Source organism: Fukomys damarensis, unplaced genomic scaffold (genome assembly GCF_012274545.1).
Source record: "Fukomys damarensis isolate Sample0158 unplaced genomic scaffold, DMR_v1.0_HiC HiC_scaffold_6, whole genome shotgun sequence".
NCBI lineage: Eukaryota > Metazoa > Chordata > Mammalia > Rodentia > Bathyergidae > Fukomys > Fukomys damarensis.
Window position 1 is genome coordinate 9,892,993 of NW_022900918.1, and position 17,001 is coordinate 9,909,993.

General features: G+C 35.0%; 1 protein-coding gene across 3 annotated transcripts in view; it reads left to right on the plus strand.

Moving 5' to 3' along the window:
• Positions 1 to 17,001, plus strand: part of Pibf1 (progesterone immunomodulatory binding factor 1) — a 203,252-nt gene that overhangs the window by 59,240 nt on the left and 127,011 nt on the right. The window lies entirely within an intron of this gene.

Sequence of the window (17,001 nt, forward strand, 5' to 3'; positions counted from 1 at the left end):
TGAAGTGCGACATGCATTATTTTTGCAATACATAATTATTACATTTTGAAAACGTGATACTGGGGCCTGAGGATTTCGCTCAGTGATTCTGCCACCTGCCTCACAAGCACAAGGTCCCGAGTTCAATCCTCAGTACCCCCCAAAAGAAAGTGAACATGATACTGAACAGTTTCACTCCAGAGAATTCCCTTATACCTACTTCAGCCTGTCCTATCTACTAACTCCAAGAGGCAAACACTTTTTGATTTCTGTCACCATAATTTGGCTTTGTTCTCCTTACACTTAAAGTGAATTGAACTGTACAGTATGTACTCTTGTGTCTAGCGTGTTTGAGTCAATGTTGTTTCCATTCATTTAGTTACTACATCATAATTCATTCCTTATTATGCTCCAGTTTATTATATTCACTTGTTGATGGACACTGCAGTTGTTTCCCTGTTTGTAGCTACTATAAATAAAGCTGCTGTGTATATTTGTACACAGACTTTTGTGAGCTAATTTTGTTTCTCTTCCTGCTTCTGCCTCCCAGCTGCTGAAATTATAGACTACCCATGAATGACAATAGTTCATTTAACTGATAAATAAAGATCTGAGGATTAATTTGTGATTTGCAATGGTGTTTTCTTATTTGCCCAGGCTGGCCTTAAACTCTTGGGCTCAAGTGATCCCTCAGCCTCCGCCTCCCAAGTGGCTGGTAGGCATGCGCCACTATGCTTAGCTTCTCATTTGTGATATAAGCAATATGAACATCTAAATTTTGGGCTCTGGGTATAGCTCAATAGAGGACTAGCCTAGCATGTGTGAGACCCTGAGTTTAATCCTCACCCTGCTCCCCCCAAAACACAAACCTACATATTGAACTAATTTGATATAAAACAGATAAATAACAAATAAATTGAATGGCAGATTGAAGATCTAATAAATCTTTTCAGACATAATCAGCTGGATGAATTTTATGGAATAAATGTTAAGAACATGCACTTGGATTCAGAAAACTTACAGTGGCATGATAGGGTTAGAAGTGAGCTGTGAAAATGACTTGGAAGGTTTCAATATGGAGATCTTATCCTACAGTAATAGAAATTAGAATGCGGTTAGTGATTATCTTACCTGTTAGCATAGTGCTGAAATCCTGGAACCCAAGCGTGAAACTAGAAAACCTTCAGGGGAAAATGATCTAATCTATGGAAAGATTCATTCTGTTGTGCTAGACTGTAACTCCCCACAAATACTTGGAGGGTTCACAAATGAAAGAGCTGGTTTTCTGGCTTGGTAACACCTAAAATAGTAGAATTGGGACCACCTGGTAAAGCTTACAAGAAATAAGGAAAAACTTTTCAACAGAGCTTTTCAAAATGCCTTAGCATCTAATATATTCTCTGTCAGTACAGGTGTTCGGGATGTGCGTGTATGAACTGAAGCGTGAAATGTGTAGCTTAATGAGTTTAAAGTCCTTTTTTTTGTTCGGCAGACACACTGACTCCATTTGGTTCCTCTGAGCCCCAGGGTAACCTAACTCAGAGGGCCTTTTGGCCTCAAGAGTAGCCTCTCTGTCCTACAGGGATTCTGCTTCCTTAGCCTCCTGAATGCTGGAATTGCAGGATTGCACTACCGTGCCCAGCTTGATGTTCTTTTGATCCTAACATTATTGGTGACACAAAAATTTAGAAGAGTTGATATATTGGTCAAGTTTCATGAAAAAAAGAATGGTGAACACTGGCTAATGCTGAGTGTTCATTTAAAAGCTCTCTTCATTCCTTTCCCTGTTTTTTCCAAACAAAATCCTAGGAAAGGGTTACTACTATTTGAAAAGTAGTCTGTATAAAAGTATATATGGGCTATATATACTATAGATCACTGGGAGAATGCATCCTTGGCATGTGTAAGGCTCTGAGTTCAAGTACCTGCAATGCAATCAGTCAAATATGAACTCATTGAAATTTTTTTGAGTGTATATTTCCTGTATGCTTGAACTCATATTTTTAGAATATCATCAATATATTTTTTTGCATATAGCAAAAACCCAAGGAAAAATATCTTTGGGTTCAGAGGTTGAGTTCTTAATATTCAAATATGTAATTCTGGCTTCCTTTGTATCAAAATTAGAATAGACAAATGCATTTTAATCTTTACATGGAATGTGATTTGCATGAATTACATTTAAATAAAGCCTGTGACCTGCCTATTCAGTTTTCTACAAAGGATAGGGCTTCCTAGGAATAAAGGACCTATATATGTATGTCCAATACCTAGCTCAGCAATTTCTCTAATAATAAGTAACAGATACCCAGCTTTCATCAACATGGACATAACATTATCTCACATTCTGCTGCTTTGAATCCCTATATACACATTGAGGATTCTTTCTGCCCTAGGGAAGAAATTTTAAAACTCAACCAGTATAAGTAGTAGAATAAGTTGAATATACTGTTATATTTATGGGATCCTGCAACATAAGCTTGCAATTTTTTTTTTTTTTTTTTTTTTTTACAATACTGGCAATTGAGAACACAAGCACTGAACTATGCCCCCTCCCGTTTTAAGATTTTATTTTGAGACAAGGTCTCACTAAGTTGCCCAGGCTGGCTTTGAACTTGCAAACCTCCTGCTTCAGTCTCAAGTAGCTGTGATTGTAGGCATGCTTCGCCATACTCAGCTTTCAGAATTAATTTTAATTGTATTTTTTCACTTTAGCTTGCTTTTTTTTAAATATTTATTCTGTGTTTTGGCATATATTTTGAAATAATTTTCAGATATAGTGTTTTCAATGAATACATCTTGAAATTATGTTTTCATTCCCCACAACTTGTTTGCTAATGATAGGATTTTTGCCTTCATCTTTTGCTAGCAGAAAACAGAAGTAAGAGCACAGGACACTAGATGAGTAGAGTGATTTTCATGTCACACTAAGTTAGTTTAGTAGTTGGTATAAAAAACAGCTGGTCTAAATTTTCATTTTTACTATCTCTTCAAGAGGAGATGTGCTTCTATTCAATGTGCTTCTATTCTGCCTTTTTATGTATTTTAATCTGCTGCTGCCTTTTTCAGCAGCAAAGAAATGTATGCTTTACAAGATAAATTTGTGGAATGAAGAATACTGAGATTTGAAGTTGAAGCTATAATATCCAAATGTTTTACGTAATAAAAATGCTCTAATTTTCTTCATATTATTCCTAGTCTTCATGTTATACAGAATAATTCATATAATGTTTTATTTTGAATGCAGAAATTTCTAATTCTCAATCCTGTACTTTCACTTTTTTGTCTTTCTTTATGAAAGGTAGAATATACATTTATACTTCTTAAAGGAAAATTTTTTTGTATCTGAGTTTTTTGTTATTTTATAAAATAGTAGGTTACTCTCAGGATTTTCTCAGAATTCACAAGATTTACCTTTATCATTTGATTTTTCTCATTTCTTTGTATCCCTCTGAAGTTTGATTTTGTCTGTATTGAGATGGTCAAGCCCCATGGTGTTCTGAAAGTCTCTTGGTCTTAACTGTTGTTGTATTTGATGTATACTCATTCTATGTCTGGCTGAGTCCATTACTTCCTAAGTTGCCACCGTGACTTGATTTCTTTCCCAGTAGAGACCTAAGAATCTGTGGTAATATAGTGCACATGACAGCATTAGGAAATACAGTGCCCAGATGAAAAATATCTTGCTTCTTTTCAGTCTGAACGTAAAGTTCTAGAAGAAACTGATAAGAAACTCCCTTACCTGGATCACAGTGTATGGGTTTTATCTTTATGCTACCTATCATCTCTCTTCCTTTTTCTTTATTAAGTGGTGCTCTAATCTAAAGCCCTTGTCTGCCCAGAAACAGTGGCTCAGGCAACCTTTAACCATGTATGAGTAATTTATTATATGTAACTCTGTATAAGCATTAGTAGTAGTAAAGTGACATACTTCCTTTCCCCCACCTCAGGTCATATCATGAATATTTTTGTACAACAAGTTAAAATACACAGATAGAACAGTTTGAAATTATTTTCTGTTAATCCTTTTCAGATGGGTGGTTGAGACACTTTTACTTTAGAGTGATGGCCTTGAAGTCACTACACAGTCCAGCCTGGCCTCAAACTCACTGTGATCCTCCTGCCTCAGCCTCCTGACTACTGGGATTATAGGTGTGTGCTACCACACCTGGCTAATCTTTTTCCTTGGGAGATCTGTGCCTGAAAATATTTACTCTTTAACAGGAGAATTAGCATGGATGTGTTGTTAACTTCAAATTCTGTGATACAGAACATCCTTGAACAAAAATAGACTAAAATAGGTTCGGGAATTTAGCTCAGTGGAAATGTGCCAGCCTTACAAGCACAAGGTCCTGAGTTCGATCCCTGCTAACGGGTGGGGGCGGGGAATAGACTGCACATTTTTGTTGTATAAATAGAATAATTGGTGTAAAAACAATGCTCTTTCCAAATTGTTTGGCATAAACACAATTGTGATTAACTGAGTGCTGTCATTTTCAAGGGGGAAATTCACCTTTTACCCTATAAAATCAAGCCTATCGGGCTGGGGATTTAGCTCAGTGGTTCCGCCACCTGCCTTGCAAGCACAAGGACCGGAGTTTGATCCCAAAATCAAGCCTATGACCCAGCATTCCATTTTGATGTATATTTTAATACCTTCTTATTCCAGATAATTTCATATGTACTTTGAGAACTATAAGAATACCACTCAAAACTCCTGTATCTTTTATCCAGATTCATTCCTTTTTAGCATTTTGTTATTTTTATCATTTTTTAGTATTTTTTTATTTTATTAAAAAAAAAAGTTCATAATAAAATAACAGTTAATACATTGTTAGAGTATTGTAGTTAGAGTACAAAACATAAACCAAAAAGATTCTTAGAAAAAAGAAACATATTAATACAAAACTTTCTTTTCAGCAGATAAAGATAAACTAGTATCCTGATAGTCTAAATGAAACCAGTTACCCAGGGATGTAGCTCAGTGGCACCCCACCTGCCTGACATGTACAAGGTCCTGAGTTCAAGCCCTGATACTGAAAATAATAATAATATGCACCCCCAAAAAAATAAATAAATGAACCAATTAGCATATATATGAAAATATTTCAAAACAATGGAATATGTAATCTGGAGAAGTATTTGAACTTCTTCCTACTTCCTATTTGTCTCTCTTTTTGTGTATACACACACACACACACACACACACACACACACACACACATATATATATATATATATATATATTTACATGGGTTATAGTGCTTCTCATATAAGAGAAACCATGTAGTATTGGAGTTTGCATGTCTGACTTGTTTCATTCTTACATCCTCTTTTCTTCTCCCTTTTTTCCTCTCTTCCTGTGCACACAACACACACACACTCACACACACATTTGTAAATAGGTTTTCCTGAATAATTTTTATCAGTTGAATTCACCATACACTTTTACCCCTTCACGGTTTATTTTTCTTATTATTTTTTGGTAACAGGAATTGAACTCTGGACCTTTCACTTTCAAGGCAGGTGGTGGAACCACTAAGCTACATCCCTGGCCCCCACAGTTTATTTTTTAAGAATAGAAATATTCTCATACGTAACTGCACTACACCTTTCAAATTCAGAACAGCCTTGAAAGCAGTTCTTTTAGTCATTATTGTCAGTTGTCCCAATAATGTCCTTTTAAAAAAACAATTTTGGGGGGCCTGGGCATCCAATCCAGAATCATGTGTCTTAGTAGTTATCATGCCTCTTCGGTCTTTAATCTAGAACAGTTTTTCACTTTCTCTTTTTTATTTATTTTTATGGTATTTGGTCATTTTTCTTCTAATTTTATCTTCCTTCTGGGATCTTATCTTCTGCTCAACTTCAACTCTTAGAGTAGGATGTGAACAACAGTGTTTAAAAATTCAAGCTATACCTTTTGTTCTTGTCTTGTAAACTCAGATTTTTAGCTACATACCTAACATTTTTGTCAGGATGTTTTTATGGAACTTTAAACTGAATATTTCTGGAGCATACTCCTATGTTTGCCTTCCCCAAATCAAAAATTTACTTCAGTTGACTAATTATTGTGCCATTTTTAAGCCACTTGTTTGAATCTTCAGAATACGAAGCCTTTCTCTTGGCTTCTGTATTTAATCACTTGTCAGATTTCATAGATTCCACTCTGTGTTATCTCTGAAATCTTCTTCACCACTGTCACCCTCATCCTAAATCAGCTTCCCATCGCTCCTGGACTGGTATCGTGTCCTAATCACGGATAATACCTTCTTAATTGGTTGCTTCATCTCTCCCCGTCTCCTTCATCTCAGTTAATCCTCTTGCTCAGACCTGTTCGTCCTCTCCTAGTTTTGTATTCTGATGTCATCATTTGCCTAGACTCTTGAACGAGACAGTGGGTAATTCACAACTGTTTTTCCCCTTACTTTCTTTCCTATTTATTCAGCCATCAAATATGTATTGACACCTGCTGTATGACAAGTGAAGTCCTGAGGTGCTAAGGAAATGTATATACTAAGGGATGCATTAGCAGATAAACTAGAGATTGTCTTTGCTGAGAGTTGAGGGAGACAGAAAACAAACAATTACACATATAATTATTATGTTATAATTATATATTTTGATGATTGCTCTGAACCAGGTTGTGTAAGGACAAATAATGGCTAAGGCAGGGTATACCTTGCTAGGGTAGTCAAGAAAGGACTCTGACATGTAAACCCATGTCGAGTTAATTCTAAGTTCTACATATATCTAATCATTTCCCTCCTCTTAATCCTAGGAGCCACTGCTATAGCAAGCCTTTCTCTTGCCTGACTATTATCATAGCCTGTAAAGTTATTATCTCCTTGCTCTTAGTTAAATCCACTCGATTCTAGTTACTCATTCTACTATGTTAACTGAGAACTCTGATCATGTCACTCAACACAGTGGCATCCAGGCTACCCATACAGCTTAGAGTTGAAGGACATTCACAATATTTTCAGCCTTTCCAAACTCATCTTCCTTTAGACTATGTCTTATGTACACTGCACAAGTTGAATTGTTGCCATTCTCTGTGTTAATGTTAACTCTTTTTTTCTTCTAGGAATGACCTTTTTTCTTACCTCGCTCATATATTTTACTAGGTAGACACCTATATTATTAAGACTGAATGTGATGATCATATCTTTTGTGAGACCTTAATCTCCCTTCAAAAACATTTAAGGATCTTTTCTGGGTTTTTAGCATAGGATCGTAATTGTGCTTGCTCACAAGCCTCTCCTGTTTGTTTGTTTGTTTGTTTGTTTTGAGGTTAGAGACTTTAGCTTTCCATCTTTGCTTCTCTAGTAAATCTCTACTCAAGTTCTTTTATATAATTCTCAGTATCAGTTTTAATCCACTAGCATTTTCCATTTTAATTGTGACACAGTTTTCCATTGTGAAGACGGTCCTCATTTTTCCACCCCGCTGGTTCTCAAACCTAGATGAATTTCTCACCTGGAGATTTTCTTAAGTGGTTGGTTGGTTGGTTTTTTTAAGTGAGCTACTTATCCAAATACTAGTGATACCCAATGTCTTAATTACTTTTCTCTTGTCCCGAAGTCTTACTTTTCTCTCGTTGCTGAAACAAAATACCCAACACCCAAAGTTAAAGGAGGAAAGTTTTATTTAGCTCACAGTTTGTAGAAGTTTCAGTCCATAGAAGTTCAGTCCACTCAAGACAGAGTGGCTCAGGACAGAGGAGCATCTCTGAGGACAACAGTTCATTGTTCCCACAAGATAGCAGAAGCAACATGGAATCTTAACCGTGTCTTCCTGCCCCTTTTATCCTATTCAGATCACTTAGGGTGCCTTCAGACGTAGCCCCATTATGAATCAGTGATACACTCTAGATTCGGCCACCTTGAAAAAGTATGAGGCTTTGGGGGGACATATAAACACAAGCCAAAACACCTGAGTGTGCTAAAGTTTAAAAGAACTGTAGGAAGTGATCACAGGGAAAATGTTGGTTATCTTGTGCAAGTGGTGTTACCAAAACAAGTGCCAGAGTCTGGAAACATGCACATGTCCTTAATCTTTGAAATGTTGAAGAGGAATGATTACAGAAACTATCCCAGGAAACTGAAGTGTGACCAAGAACATTCTAAATCAGTTTATTAAGTACATAGTCAACATTTAGAAAAATGGTGAAAACCAGAATCCACCGTTAGTTAGCTAAATCTAGACACATGTTCCGGTTCAGGTCTGGAATGACCGACCCCCAAAAGTCTTGTGCTCTGGGGTGGGTCTTTTGGAAAGACAGTGGATCATGGAGGCATATAATCATCAGTGGATTGATCTATTGATGAATTTATAGCTACATGTATCCTTAGGGATAGTGCCTGGTTGGCAGAGATGTGTCACTGGGGGTGTGCCTTTGGAGGGTGTATCTCCCTCCCTGGCCCCTTCCTTGTCTCTGCTTCCTGGCTGCCCTGAGGTGAGTAGCCCAGGCCACTTCTGCTTTGGAACTAGCCAGCCATGTATAGAATGAACCCATGAGACAGAATAAACCTCTCTTTGTTTAAATTGCAAGTGTTAGGAGTTTTGTTCCAGCAACAGGAAAGTGACTAATACAACAAACAACTTTTTACCTCTCTTTTTTTGAGGTATTTACTGGACTCTCAAGAGGAAAATTCCAATTATAGAAGGAATCCCAATTTAAGGAAGACATTTTATCAAGATTAAAAATGTGTTCATTGACACACGGGAAAATGTGAAATAAATAACACTATAATTAAATGATGAATTTAAAGATTCCATAGCAGTTTTCAAAGACTGTTGACTAGTTGATGAACTTAGAAGAACATTACTAGTTAAATGCTTTTAGGCTTTTTACTTGACTTTTAGGTACTGATTGGTTAAATCAAATTTATTGAACTGATTTCATGGTGATCTCAGTGAAAAGGGTAGCTTTCATATTTCACACTTTAAACAAACCTTCACTCACTAAAGCACTAAAATCCGTTACACAGGGTTAATCAAAAGATTTGGTGGACATTTACATTTTTTAAAATTTATTACATTAAAAAACACATTGCCATTAATTCTCCTCAAAATACTCCTCACTTCTCACTTAAAACACTCGTCTCACATCATTCTTGCCACTTTTTGAAGCAGTTTTGGAAGTCCTCTTTTGTGTCTTTATGAGTTATGGTCAAAAGTAGTGAGTGCTGATGCCAAGTGCCATCCAACAGAAAAGCAGGCTTGTAAAACATTACTATGTGTCCTTATATCCTTATTCATTTGGATTAGTACCATGTAATTTCTGGTTCTTCTACAAAGTTAAAATGACCATGAAAGGTGAACATTTTAAATCTATTCATGATGTTAAAGCAACCATGGTAATACAACTAAAGAAAAAAAAAAACAAAAAACCTTTCCAGATCTGCTTCATAAAGTAGCAAGAGTAATGGAATAAGTGTGTTTGAAGTAAGAGGGAGCATTTTGAGAGGAATTAATGGCATTATATATTTTATGATACTTTTTTAAAAATTAAACATTCACCACTTTTTTCAGTCATACTTCATATACGGCATTTTGATATTTCCTCTTTTTTTTTTTTTTTTTTTTTTTTTTTGAGACAAGGTCTCACTATGTAATCCAGTCTGGCCTTGAATTCATTGTGTAGCCCAGGCTGGCCTCAAACTTGTGGTGCTCTTTCTGCCTCAGCCGCCAAAGTGCTAGGATTACAGTGTGTGCTACCATGCCCAGCGTTTTTTTTTTTTTTTTTTTTTTTTTTTTTTAAACAGGGTCTCTCTTGTAGTTCAGCTAGGTAGTCCAGGCTTACCTGGAACTCACAGAGATCTTTCTGCCCTGCTCTCCCAAGTGCTGAAATTACAGTCATACACCATCATGCCTGACAGAGATTTCCTTCTGTTGCTAAGAATTAGCAGGGAAATAACTAAATTAGCTGGGTTTTGCATAAAATCATAGGCTAGAAAACTATAGTTTATGGAGGAGTTTTTCTTTTTTGCACACTGTAATACTAAATTCATTTATTGGAAGACCTCTAGAAATAAAGATTTTGTAAGGGCATTTTTATGACATTTTCCATGCCCATATAAGTGAACAAAAATAACAAAATAGGGACAAAACCCTTATTTCCATTGAAAACTAAGGAAAGTCCCCCAGTATAGCTCATAAATTTCCAAGAATATTGGTCAGATACAGTATAATCAGTATCAAATGAAAGTGAATGGAGACTTCTGCAACTCACCAGAATAGTGCAGTGAGATAGATAATATATACAAGAAATTCGTCAGAGCTCTAGCAGTATCTTCTAAAATAGACTCTCCGATAGATCTTTCTACAACGATGGAGTTTTATCATACATTCCCTGTCCATAGCAGGACCACAGATTCCCCTTCAGGCTAAAAGGCAAAATGCAAGCTTGGCTAGATTCACCTTCATTCAAAGATCAGTGAGGCTGGATATGTAGTTTAGTGGTTGATTGCTTGCCTAGCATGTGGAAGGCCCTAGGTTTGATTCCATGACCTTGCAAAAAGAAGTAAAAAAAGATTAGTAGCTGGTCTTATACGTCAAAACACGTATCAGAGTTAAGTAAGCAGAAGGACTAATACAGAGCTGCCAAAGATGAGAACATCTTGAAAGATTCATTCAAAATTAAGGAACTTTAAGAAGGCACAGAATTTATGAAACTAGTGATGGTAAAATAGAATAAGATGTAAAAAAGTGATAATGTTGAGAACAATTACCTAGAAAAGTGATAGAAAGTGATAAGAAAGAATGAAACAAAAATAATGGCGATTGGGGAATCCAGAAAACCAACTGGCAACTTGAGACGGGGAGACTTACAAAGCAGAAGAAAAGGAGGAAGTTACAAAAACTGTTATAGAAAATAGACTTGGAGACTAGACAATATATTCATATTCTGAAAATTAGTATGCCAAGGGAAGAAAATAACAATGTAGAAGAATAAAAACATATAGAGACATAGTAGAAGAAAACTTTTTCTGAAATAAGAAATCTGCAGTTTTGAACTCAGACATTATTAAAGGGACAGTATTAGAAGCATCTGAGGTATGTGAATAATACATTTACTAAAAAAAAAATCTGCTTGATCTCAAGTTCTTCCATAAGTATACCTTATTTATATATTCATTCCAAAATATTTATTATTCATTTGTTCTAAGCACTGTTAATAGTTACCAGCACTTAGCATTTTATGGGGATGAAACATTGTGCTAAATGAAACATATTCTTATGGTGTAAATCAGAAAATATACAAATAACAAAATAATTATTTTTAGGTAACTGCAAGTATTTGAAAAATATAAAACAGTGTGAATCAGGAAATGTTCAGTCTGTTTGATGTCATGTGAGGATTTTTAAAGTATATTATCCATATACCCAGAAATCGTCTTCAGATTTTTATCTCACCAACCGGAGAATCAAAGAACTCATAAATCAAAACATTAATGTGTAAAAGATGTGGCAGAGAACATTTAGTATGAAATTAAGTCTTCATAAGTGTTACTTTTTGTTACAAAGTATATTATAATCATAATTGTTAAGGGAAATTACACATAAAAAATAGTTTAACAGGAGTAGAGACAAAATAGAATCATACAACTAAAAGTTGTAGGAGATGGTAAAATGAAAGACAGTAAGAGGATAGTGTTTATAATATGTATAATATATTAATTTTCTCAAATTATGTGAACAGTTTTATCAAAAAATACATGCTTACATGCTTAAACATATCATTTAAAGTAATGAATGGGACCATTAATTAAACAAGCTATACATTTTGCATATCACCAAAGAATAAAAAGCAAACCCCTTGTAATAAAAGATAGATAATAAAGCAGATAGCAAAGAAGCAAAAGACAATCAGACATACTTTTCTCACAACAGTTGTAAATGAGATGCTCTTGCTCTGTAAGAAAAGAAATACAATTTAAGTAAAAAATAAATCCAAATTCAACATCAATCAAGTGTCTTAGGATGTTTTGAAATTACATTATTAAAAAGACAAAAAGTAAAGGCTATAATATTCTAAAATTGTTCATTAAATATTACTTTTAAATAATTCAGAATCTTGAGAAATCCTTTCTAATGACAGTGGACATACATATGCTCAAGAAATGTGTATGAGGGGGCCAGGGATTTAGCTCAAGCGCAAAGGGCTTGAGTACAAAAAAAAAGAAGAAGAATGTATATGGGCTGGGGAGGTAGGAATGCATACCTGGAGGAGTGCTTGCCTAGCATGCAGGATACCCTGGGCTCGATAATGAGCATGGCTGTGGGGTGAAATTTCCACAAAGGAAAATGCTTATTGTCCCATTTAGGTTACATGGCTCTGCCTAGAAAACTAAATTGTTACCAGAGGTGATGGTCCTATTTAAAAAACATAGCCTGGGGATGGGGATAGTATCTAGATCAAAGAGGCACTGGATGGGCCAGGGATTTAGCTCAGTGGTTCCACCACCTGCCGCAAGCACAAGGTCCTGAGTTCAATCATAAAACAAAAAAAATTCTGGTGACTGTCTCGCAAGCCCAAGGACCTGAGTTTGATCCCCAGTACCAAAAAAAAAAAAAAAAAAGAGAGATACTGAACAGATACACTTCAGTGAATCGTGTGTTATAGTTTCTGTTCAGTATACAATTAATAAAGCAAACATAACTCAAAATTTAAACAACCTGGACTCATGTTAATTCATAAAAACTTATTAATTTTTAAAAATAAGTTTAACACTTATTCATTAACCCAGCTCACTGTCACATTAAACTTAGAATTATAGATAGATATGTGTGTGACTTAATTAATTCAAAAAATGCATTGTCAGTAAGACTAAGGTTTCAGATTCATTCATCTTATAGCCCCCCCACCTTGGGGAGCTTGTCCCAGGTCTTTTCTAAGCTGTCTTAAAAATGTGCACTTTTAGGGTGCCTGCCTCGCAAGCACAAGGACCCGAGTTCAATCTCCAGTAAGAAAAATGTGCACTTTCAAGTGGAGAGGGTAGGGTGAATCAATATAAATATGTAAGTACTGCAGGAAAAAGGACTGAACTACATGCTCCTCTGATAACACAATAACATGTTTGTAAATGAAGGAAAACATGATTATATGTGTACATTTTAAATTGTTTCTTAGCAATCTAGAATCATAGTTGATCATTATGCATTTTTTTCCATTAAGTTTATTGGTGCATTTGAAACAAACGGTAGTTACATTTATCAATGGGATCTTGTACCTTTACATGATATATCTTGGTTCTTGTTTTTCCCCATACCCCTGCCCTTTCAACCCCTCCACCCTTCCCTATTTACAAAGACTTTGCTTCCATTCATTATGCATTTGAACTGAGCCAGAGAGAGCAAAAGTATGAGCGCATGTATGTGTGTCTTTATATAGCTTTCTTTATAGGCTGCTGCTCTGTTGTGGGGCAGCGGGGGTAGGGTTCATAGATTTGCATTTGATAAATATACTCATGACTAAAAAAATGATGTGTAAAACATTGGAATACTAGCTAACTAAATCAACTTCTAGAGTCTAAAGTTAAAAGTAATTTATTTTCCATGATTATTTTAAAATATGATATTTACTGGGAGGAAAATCCAGAGAATTACCACAGATGAAGTGTGAGTGTATTTCTCCCACTTGTAAATGAGCTCTTATTTCCTACAGTGTATATTTTAGTCCACAATGAGTCATTTTCACCATGTTTCAGTTTAACTCCTAATACATTTTTAAACTTGGCAGACATATTTAGATGAACATTACTTCCAGTTTTAGAGACTGCTACTAAATTGTATTTCACTCTTCTTTCATAAAAAGTTCTTTCAGTAAAAAGGAAGCTGGATTGAATGGAAATGTATGTTTTGGAGAAGCAAAAAAAAAAAGTTAGCACTTTAAATTTTATTACTACATAAGCCCTCTTAGAATTATCTTTAAAACTTGTAGTTGTGAGATTCTTTCTAATGATAGTAGATACTTAAAAGAAGAAAAGATTATTACCTTAGATGACAGTAAAGGTAATATTTATTATGCCTAACACTCTTTCTTTTGCCTAGCGCTCTTTAAATCTAGATGCATTAATATTTGTAATGCTCACATAAAGGGTACATAGTTTATTTTTTATAAACCATTCAGGATTTGTTTAGGTTGCATAACAGGGCCTTGACAGTTTTAGACTTAGAGCTACATGTTTCCAAACTAATGAGTATATGGAGTATTTTATATATTTCTAACTCTCAGTACATGATTGCCATTTATAAATTTGTACAATCCTGTGACTCTTCAGACAGATTTTGTTTAGCCAACCTGTCAACTGTGACTTTTTAAATATTAGATTTTATTACTGAGACTTTCACACTGTGCCTTGTTATTTTTAACACTAGAATTTGAGAGCCAAGTATAATCCCAGCACTTGAGAGGCTGAGGCAAGAGGATCACCATGAGTTCAAAGCCAGCCTGAACTGAGACCCTGTTTCAGCAAAACAAACAACAGCAACAAAGTTCACAAAAGTTTAAATTTTTTACAAGAACTTAGATCATGAAAACATCCCACTCATTTTGTAAGCAATGAAACAATTCTAAAGAGGTTATATGACTTATTTTGAGTTGGTTCTGGAAGCAGAGCTGGAATTAGACATCTGTTCTCTTTGTTTCCATCCCAGTTTTCCATTATGTCATACTTATGTAAACAGCATATGAAGCAAAATATTATGATGTTGCACACCAGTAGGTACATTTTCGTTCTCAAATATACCTATTAAAGGCAACAAAATTCAAAAATTTAATTACTGGTGGCTACCGTAATAAACTGCTGCCAACTTGTTGGCTTACAGCAACAAAAATGTATACTCTTGCAGTTCGGAAGGTCAGTGGTCTGAAACAAAGATTGTTGTTATGGCTTTACTCCCTCTGAAGACCATAGGGCAGTCTTTTTCTTACCTCTGCTAGTTTCTGAAAGTCGCAGATGTGTTTGTCTTATGGCCACATCTGCACAGTCTCTACCTTTGTCTTCTCGTGGCCTTCTCTACTCTCTCTCAGAAGATGCCTTTGATTGCATTATGCTCTATACAGGCAATCTAGGACAAGCCCCTCATCTCGAGGTGCTTAATTTAGTCACTTTTGCAAAAGCCTTTTTCCCCTATAAAGCAATGTTCACATATGTTCTGAGATTAGAACGTGGCTAGTCCTCTGGAGAGCCAACATTCTCATACTTCTTTAGTCACGAGTTATATTTATTTGGGTCCTTCAATAGGAGTAACATTTTATTTTTAAATTACTCAACCAAAAGTTTATGTCAGATAATTTTACTTGTAAAATTCTGTGATATTTATATGAATTATCTTTTCAACCTACTAACATGCTAGTTAGCAAATTACTGCCTCTTTCTCAAGATGGAACCTTAGAGATTCTGGGCTCTGTGTCATACAATTTATGGCATATGTTTATGGATCAAAAGTCATCTTGCATGACTTTTAGTAGCATTCTTTAAGAACATTGTGACAGTGACGTTAAGGGTTAAAAAAAACCTGTTAAAACAGTTTTTAACAGACACAATATAAAAATCTAGCTTTCAGACAAGCTGTATTAACTTATTTAGACCGTTTAATCACTTTTCTCTATAAAAATTAAATTTTATTCTAACATTCTTTAAATGCATTAGATAACATTTTGAATGTTTTAGTGTTATAAGAACTATTTCAGGTTTTTTTGTCCTACTTATTTCATTTTAACAAACATTTCATTCTTCTTGATATTACTATTAAATGTAACATGTATAGTTTTATAGTATATGCCAAATAGGTGGTCATTTAGGTTTTGCTTCTATATAAATCATTATTATTAGATGTGAAGAAAATTTACATCATACTGCAATGAAGGTAGTCTCAATGCATTTTAGTTATTAAAAATATAGTTATACATTTCAAATCCTGAATAAATGCCAGCTACTACTATATTATCATCATTCTAGTTAGGTGATTTTAGAGTAAGATTATATCTGTGATATATTTTGTAATCATATTAAGTAGAGCAGTCTCTGACTAGGTTTGGTAAAATTATTTCATGCAGATGGATAACTTTCACTATTACAGAGATCTCAGGAGAAAAAAGTTTCTTTCCTACTTACGATATATTCTGACTTCTAGTTTTTCATATTCTTGGGCTTTTCCTTGCAGCTTTTATGTTTTAAGAAATGCCAGACATGGTGATATACACCTGTAATCCCAACACTTGGGAGGCCGAGGCAGGAGGATGACTGAGAGTTTAAGGCCATCCCGGGATACACAGTGAGTCCAAGACTGCCTGAACTACCTAGTGAGACCTTGTCTCAGGAAAAAACAAAGCAAAAAACACATCCATGTGTTCTTAAATTAATGGATATTTTAAAACTTCAAGATAACGTGTTTGCATTTTACAAATGGAAAATCTGCATTATTTACATAAAATAGAAAGTGTTCATACATCTTCAAACAGCAGAGTTTAAGTGATATCCATGTGTCTATTATTATAATTCAAATGCCACCCCCCCTCACACCAGGGATCAAATTCAGGACCTTGCACTTGTGAGGCAGGAGCAGTGTCACTGAACTAAATCCCCAGCTCTCAAATGTTTTCTTTTAATTCACCCAAGGGTGAATTTCTATTACCTAGATTATTTCATAGTTTCTCTGAATTTTGATGCTTATTGTATCTAAAATTCTTTTTTGTCTGAAATCACAAGAGACTGAAAATGCACCAAAGAATACATCACCTTGACTCCAGGCAAGAATGCATTTTCATCATTCTAGTCAAATGGGCTGTTTACATGTAAATCTGAGAAGGCACTCCTCATATAACTCAAGTCACGATGGAATGTTAGCTTTAAAAATGTTCTTTTCTTTGGTTTTTGTTTTTTTTTTTAATGGAATGTGCTGAATGTCTATAATTTTGTTCAGACGACTGCAGAACCTGGAAAAGCTGTTGCTGCTATGGATGCATAACATACTATTATTAGTCTTTATATATGTATACACTATACACAC